Source organism: Cebus imitator, unplaced genomic scaffold (assembly GCF_001604975.1).
Source record: "Cebus imitator isolate Cc_AM_T3 unplaced genomic scaffold, Cebus_imitator-1.0 Scaffold449, whole genome shotgun sequence".
NCBI lineage: Eukaryota > Metazoa > Chordata > Mammalia > Primates > Cebidae > Cebus > Cebus imitator.
The window spans coordinates 182,452-189,520 of NW_016107764.1; the positions used below are offsets into that span (position 1 = coordinate 182,452).

A 7,069-nucleotide genomic window follows, 5' to 3' on the forward strand; every position below is an offset into this window, starting at 1 on the left:
GCTTTGCTGAGCCCCTCCAGGGGAGGGGCAGAGGGTGAGGGAGGATGCCCGCCATGCCCTCCCCGTAGGTGTCAACATTGCAAAGCAGCCTTCCAAGGGGGAGCTGCTGCTGGGGTGGGGTCCTCCTGGGAGGGGCCTGAGGCCTGGACTGCCAGGCGGGGCTGGGGACACTCCTCTCCAGTCGCCGCACCTGACTGATGCTTCTGCAGAGTAAACCACTATCGGGGCTCAGATACCCCATGCGCCCTCTGACCTCCAGGCCTGTCCCCACGCTGTTCCCACTCTCTCCCTCCCGGCTTATTCATGTCCATCTTTTAGGACTTTCTCCTGCACCTCCTCCAGGAAGCCTTCTTCCTCCTCCCTGCCTCCCTCTCCCAGGTGCATCCTCCCAGGGCGCCCTGCGCTTCCTCAACCCCAGGTGGGTCCCAGGCGCTGCTGTGTGCTGCAGGCCTCTGAGATTGACTGGGGGCATCTGGAGGCAGGGCTGTGGTGGGGCAGAACTCCCATCTGTTCCACCAACCCAGCACCCAGATCGGCCTGACAGAGAGTGGCACCCATCCTCCCCTTTGGCTGAATGAGTGGCTGGCAAGGTGTGGCCGAGTTTCTCATGCTGGCATTCAGGATGAATGCCACCTGGCCCAGGCCCCTCTGAAACCTACCTACCCAGTGTCTTGGTACTGGTCTGGAATTGGCTTCCACCCCCAGCTATACCCTCACAACCCACAAGTCCTCCCAGCCGAGCAAGGCTGACACCTCCTCCAGGAAGCCCACCCCAATCACTCTGACCATCGGGTCCACACTTACGTTTTTTTCCTTGTTTTGTTTTGTTTTGCTTTTTGAGATGGAGTGCAGTGGTGAAATCTTGACTCACTGCAACCTCCACTTCCGTGGTTCAAATGATTCTCCTGCCTCAGCCTCCTGAGTAGCTGGGATCCCAGCTGCCTGCTGCCATACCTGGATAATTTTGTGTATTTTTAGTAGAGATGGGGTTTCACCATGTGGGCCAGGCTAGTCTCAAACTCCTGGCCTCAAGTGATCCACCCACCTTGGCCTCCCAAAGTGCTAGGATTACAGGCGTGAGCTCCTGTGCCTGGCCCTGTCACCATTCCTGATGGCAATGGTCTTTGGTTCAAGCCAGTTCCACCACCTGCCACCTTCGAGGCCTTGGACAAATCACTTCATCCCTTGGAGCCTCAGTCCCCTCACCTGGGACTTTGGGAACCATGTTTGTTGAATGAATGAATGAAATCAGGCGGGGTGGCTGGACTAAGTAAGAAACCCTGCAGACACCCCCAGCATGGGAGGTGAGCAGTATCAGAGCACTGGAGGCTCCTGGTTTTGGCACCTGGATGGGGCCCGGCCTGGACCAGCCTGCCCACAGGTGGGGAGAGGCCAGGGCCAACATCTGTGCTCAGTGCAGGACTTCTCAGAACCTTTGTGAAGCTCATGGCCCTGGGAACTTTCAAGGGGTGGGAATGAGCATTGATCATTGAAGTTATTTGACCCCGTCCCTTCCCTGGAGCTCCTGTTCCATCCATCCCAAAGGCTGGAGCACTGGTGGGGGCTGCAACCTCCCTGCCCCCACCCACCGCTTGTTCAGTTTCTGCTGGGCACCAGGCCATGGAAGGCCAAGACTCCCCAGGCTTGGGATGCTGGCATCTGCCCAAAGACATCCAGTGGGAAAACAGGGTCATGCCGGCCTCCCTCCTTGGCAGGTGGGTGGGGAGGGCTATCTCCTGGCTTCCCTGGGCTCCTCTCACATCCACCCCACAGGCTGGGCATCCTCTCTTGGCTGCCTGGCAGCCTGCCCCTGTCCTGCCACATATGAGACCAGGGAGCAGAGTGGCCCTGACCCCAGGGCAGCAGGGGGCCCAGGGTGGCGTGGCTGTTGAGCCTGGCTGGGGGTCTGGCTCGGGACCCTGTGTGCTGCCTGTGGAGGTGTGGAGGATGGGCCCAGCCTTTTCCCCACAGAGGCTCTGAGCACCTGCTAGGGGCACTTTGCATCCACACAGCCATCCCAGCTTTTACAGATGGGGAACCAGAGGCCAGAGGGCTGAGTGCTTATGGAGCTGGTGGGGCTGGGAATCAGACCCAGGTCTGCCGGCGGGACTGGCACAGCTGAGCGGAGTGCAGCTCAGGCTGGAACTGGGGGGTCGGACGCAGCGTCTCTGGACCGGGAGTTTTGCACAAGGGGATTCTTGGGGCCCTGAGGCTCAGTGTGTGCTCACGGGTCTGTGTGAGCTTGAGCCCGCACCCCAGACCGGGTGGCCCTCATGGCCTTCCAGGGCTAAAACAGCCATGATTTTGGGAACTGTCTGCTGGTTTATTTTTATGATTATTCTTGGTTTTGAGGCACCTGTTTTAGAATGTCACCTGCTGTTTTGGATAAGTCTGAGCCTCTATTCCTTCCACCCAGGGGCAGTGGGTGCTTGCCAAGCCCTCCAAATGGGGTCAGACTCGCCCCAGGTCACCTAGCAGGTCCCAGGTGACCATGGCCAGAAGTTAAGTCTTTCTTCACCCCCTCAATCCCCCTACCACCCACCCCAGGGCTCCCTCTACCCCAGCGCAGAGAGATGTCACTGGTGGGCACGGACTGAGCTCTGTGGGGGAGGGCAACTGGGCCCCATCTCACCCGACTCTGCCTCAGTTCTACCAGCTGAGAGCCCTTTGCTGAGACTGTGGCTTTGATGGAAACGTCAGTGTCTCTGGGAGGGGAATGGTCAGTTGGAGGTCCTGCGCGTCACCCGCCAGCTCCTCCCTGCCTCCCTGTCACCCAGTTCACCTCTAGCTGGGATAGCTGCAGCTGCAGCAGCCCCTGAAACCCCTCCCCGCCTCAGCCTCCCCAGGGGCTGCTGGGACAGGCATTCTGTCGTGTACACCGGCCTGGCCTCAGCCTGCTCCTTCTGCCTGAAGACCCTCAGCCTGGTCCTCTCGGCCTGTTCCCTCTGCCTGGAATGCTGTTCCTCTGACTGCCACCTGGTGACGGCCCTGGGCACCCACAGCCACTGTCCCACAGAGGCCCCCTAAGTCCCCCTGACACCCTAGTGTCCTGGAAGCCCCTGCCCGGGGGGAGCGATGATCCCACAATCTGAGGGGCCCCTGCTGGCTCGTCCTTCCCAGGGTCCCAATGACTCCCGTCAAGGTGCCCCCAGGTGGGTGCTTCTGGCCCCGCTGTGCCTGTGGGGAACGAATACAGTGGAGCCAAGCCTTGTGCCTGGGCTCACTCAGCTAGGGGGCAGGAGGGCTGAGCTCTGCTCGGATCTGCCTGCTGGCTCTTTGACCCAGTGCCCAGGCTCAGTCTTCCGCTGTGCCAGCCCTGTGTGCAGAGGGAATCCGAGGCCGGGGTTGGGCAGCTGGCCCCAGGCCACACAGCCCGGTGCAGTTTGGAGGTGTCAGACTGGGACTTAGACCCCAGCACTGGGGGCACAGAGGGGTCCCGGGCAGACCTGGCCCAACCATCCTGAGCTCACAGCTTGAGGTAGGGTGGGAGATGGCTGGCACGGCTGGGATGGGCCTCAGGAGGGTCAGATGGAACCGTGCTCCTGGCAGTGGGAAGGGCACAGTGAGTGCGAAGGGCCCGAGGTGGGAAGGAGACTCTGTGTTCAGGGCTCTGTGAGAGCCTGGGCTGTGGGGACGGCTCTGGGACGTGTGCTGAGGGGTCAACCTGAAGTTCTTTGGGCCCTGACACCCCTTCTCAGGGAGGCCCTCCGAGCCCGCAGCCCTGCACACCTGCACCTCCTGGATCCCCCCACAGCGCCCCACCACGCACAGTTCCCTATGTCCCTGCTTTTCTGTTCACTGTGCTTCCCCCAGTGGGCTGGGAGTGCCTTGGGTCCCTGGCCTGGGCTGGCCCCTCTGAGTCACGGAGTCACTGGTGAGTGACGAGCTATTTTTAAAAGCCCCCTCTGATCTTCAGCCTCAGTTTCCTTATCTATAAAGTGGAGTTGCTAATCCCACTCATCCCAGGAACTTGACAAGAAGACAACTAGACCACCCGTGGGCCCCAGGAAGTGCCCAGAAGCCGTCCAATGCACAGCCCCCGTCTGTCCAGCCGCAGACCTCGCCTTTGCTCAGAGAGGGGCAGAGACTTGCCCTCGGCCACTCAGGAGACCACCCTGGAGCCCAGGGACTGGATGAGCCCTGGGGGGTCAGGGGAAGGATGAGCAGCTATTGAGGGAAGAAGATGGGCAAGTGGGCAGGCCCAGCCTCCGGTGGGGCGCATTCCTGGTCCCTCGAGGTCACCAGCTGCTCCACGTCTGCCCCGCCGGCACCCTGGCTGCTGGCCAGTTCCCAGCCCGCTGCCCCTCGGGACCCTGCCCCGCCGCCTTCTCACAGTGCAGCCCCAGTGCGAGCTTCGCAGGGCTGGGGCCAGCTTCCAGGTCCATACTGGGGGCTGGCAAGCAAGCCTTCCCTGGGCCTCAGTTTCCCCACCTCTAAGGGGTAGAGGAAGCACTAGCGCTGCCGCAGAGGGCCTGAGCTGTGGCATGGCAGGATGGGCACTCAGCAGAGGACAGTGGTGCTCAGAGCCCGTCCCCACAAAGCTCCCACCCTGGCCTTGCCCCTGCCCCAGTGGTGGGGGGGTGGTGACTGAGGCCCCAGAGCCTGCCAAGTGCCTCTGGGGTTCCCAACTCCATCTCCTGGACTGGCCTGTGGGCCACCCTGATGCTTTGCCATGTGGGGAAACCCAGGCCCAGTTCTGGGCGCCCAGCAGATGCTCTGTGAGAGATGAACGGAGGGATGACTGAGTGAATGAATGAAATCCAGAGTTGGGTGGGTACCCAGACGCACAGCTCCCCCTCATGCAGCTGGCCCAGTTCCCGCCCGCGCTCTCCCACGGGTCTCTGTTTTCTCATCTGAGAAATGGCTGCCTGTCTGGCAGGACCTGCTCTGAGTGCTCCCCGGCCTGGGTCCAGAGGCAGCTTCTCTGCCTTTCCCCTCCCACTCCTGCCTGGCTGGGGGTGAGGACCCCTGCAGGGAGCAGCTCTGGAGCCTCCAGTCTGGGGAAGCTGGGGAGAGGGAGGACAGGGCCAGCCCACAGGGGCACTTACCACGCTTCACCCGGCAGGCTGGAGTCAGGGAGTCCTCAGCTCTCAGCTCTGCAAGCAGCCCAGACCTCGCCTTCCTAGGGCCTGACGTCAGGCCAGCGCTTGGGGCTCCTTTTGGGCAAAGGCAGCAGGGTGGGGGCGGGGCAGCCTCCTTCCCCGCCCCCAGGAGGAGCATAGGCTCCAAGCCTGAGGGAGGGTGCCTGGGCATCAGAGTCCCCACACTCACTGGAGACAGAGGGGGAAACTGAGGCACAGACGAGGTGACCCTCAGCTGCACCATCCAGGAGTAGGGAAGGGGGAGAGAGTGGTACCTCCAGTCCCAGGGGCTGCAGGGGCCCAGGAGATGGTGGCTGGCACTGGTGTGTGCTGTGTGGGGTGGGGGGTGGGAGCACACTAGAGCCCAGGTCGCTTCCTGGGAGGGGCATGGCACGGCTTCAGCCCACGCCAGGAGGGTTCCCGCATGGCTCTGTGTTTTGCATGTGTCCCGGGTCTGGCTGTGTCCGTGTGTACCCATGACCGAGAGCCTGCACGCCTGGCATCTGGGCCTGTTTGCGCCATGCACAGGTGGCACATGGCATGCGGGCTTGGGTGTGTGGGAGGGACCTGGATGGGACCCGGGTCAGCAGGTGGGGAGAGCGTGTGTGTGGGTCTTACACCCCAGCACTGGAGGAAGCGTGAGCCCATTGACAGGCTTGATCCCAGAGGTCGGCTGGAGGGCCACACCCTCGAACAGCCTCTGAGCGGGAGCCTATGGCCAGCCTGGGGTGGCGGCGGGGGAGGGGGTGAGGTCAGGGAGCGGTGGAGGCCATGTGCTGTCTCTGCTGAGAGCGCCGTCTCCTCTCTTTCCCATCCTGGGTGCTTCTGCTCACACACACCCTCATCTTCAAGGTGCCTAAGCGCTGAGCGCCTGCTGAGTGGGCTGTGCTGGGCACCGGCGACTCAGGGAACGCTCCCCAGGGGAGATGCTGGGCCTCCCCAAGTTCAGGCTAGTGTGATGCAGACCAACAGAGAGTAGGTGGGCCCTGGGGTCCTGACCCAGCCTGCTAGGGAGGGAAGCAGTCTGGGAGGGCTTCCTGGAGGGGGCAGAGGGAGATGTAACAGGAAGCAGGCAGCCTGGATGGACAGAGGGAGAGGAGGCCATCAGAATAGCTCCTGGGGAGCAAAGCCGGAAGTGGGCAGGGGACTTCCACACTGAGTCTCAGCAGCCCCTACGTGCATCAGAGTGCTGGAGCTGAGCTTGTAGGCGACGGGAGCCATTGAGAGTTCTGGGAGAGGATGGTTTCTTCACGCTGCCACCGGGCTGAGCCCACAGGCTGCAATGATCTCCTTTAGAACATGATTGTGTCTGTTCTAGCTGGGGAAACTGAGGCCCAGAGAGGCACAGGGGTCTCTGGCCATCAGCCTTTCACACTGTCTGGGCCAGCACAGGCTCCTGGCAGGCAGGGTGAGGTCGGAGTGTGGGGTGTGGATGGGGCTAGCCCTGCCACACTCCCCTGAGTCTCAGCCTACAGAATGGGTCAGCAGGGCCTCAGGGGAACACCGGGGCCAGAGACCATGGAACTCGCCAAGTTGGCCCCACCTTTTATACATGAGGAGACCAAGGCCGGAGAGGGGTTCCGCTTCCAAAGCTCCGAGGCAGCTGAGCTCCACGCCAGCCTTCCCGCCACCCGGGCAGGTGCCCCCTTCATGCCCTGGCCTCCTTGGGGCCGGCCAGGTTGTGGCTGGGAGGGGTGCTTCCCCTCATCCAGGTGTCCAGGTCCACCCAGCGCTGGCTCACAAGGTGCTGGGTGAGTGGGGTGCAGGGTGAGTGGGGTGCTGGGTGAATGAGGTACTGCGTGAGTGGGGTGCTGGGTGAATGGGGTGCAGGGTGAGTGGGGTGCAGGGTGAGTGAGGTGCTGGGTGAGTGGGGTGCAGGGTGAGTGGGATGCTGGGTGAGTGGGGTGCAGGGTGAGTGGGGTGCTGGGTGAGTGGGGTGCAGGGTGAGTGGGGTGCTGGGTGAGTGGGGTGCTGGGTGAGTGGGGTGC

At 62.5% G+C, this 7,069-nt stretch overlaps 1 protein-coding gene across 1 annotated transcript in view; it reads right to left on the minus strand.

Annotated features, from left to right (window-relative positions):
• Positions 1 to 5,134, minus strand: part of GPR20 (G protein-coupled receptor 20) — a 10,425-nt gene extending 5,291 nt beyond the window's left edge. Inside the window, exon 1 of the mRNA XM_017511452.2 lies at positions 5,049 to 5,134. The gene's annotated coding sequence lies outside the window, so the exon portion shown is untranslated. The remainder of the gene's footprint in view (positions 1 to 5,048) is intronic.
• Between the last annotated feature and the right edge of the window lie 1,935 nt (positions 5,135 to 7,069).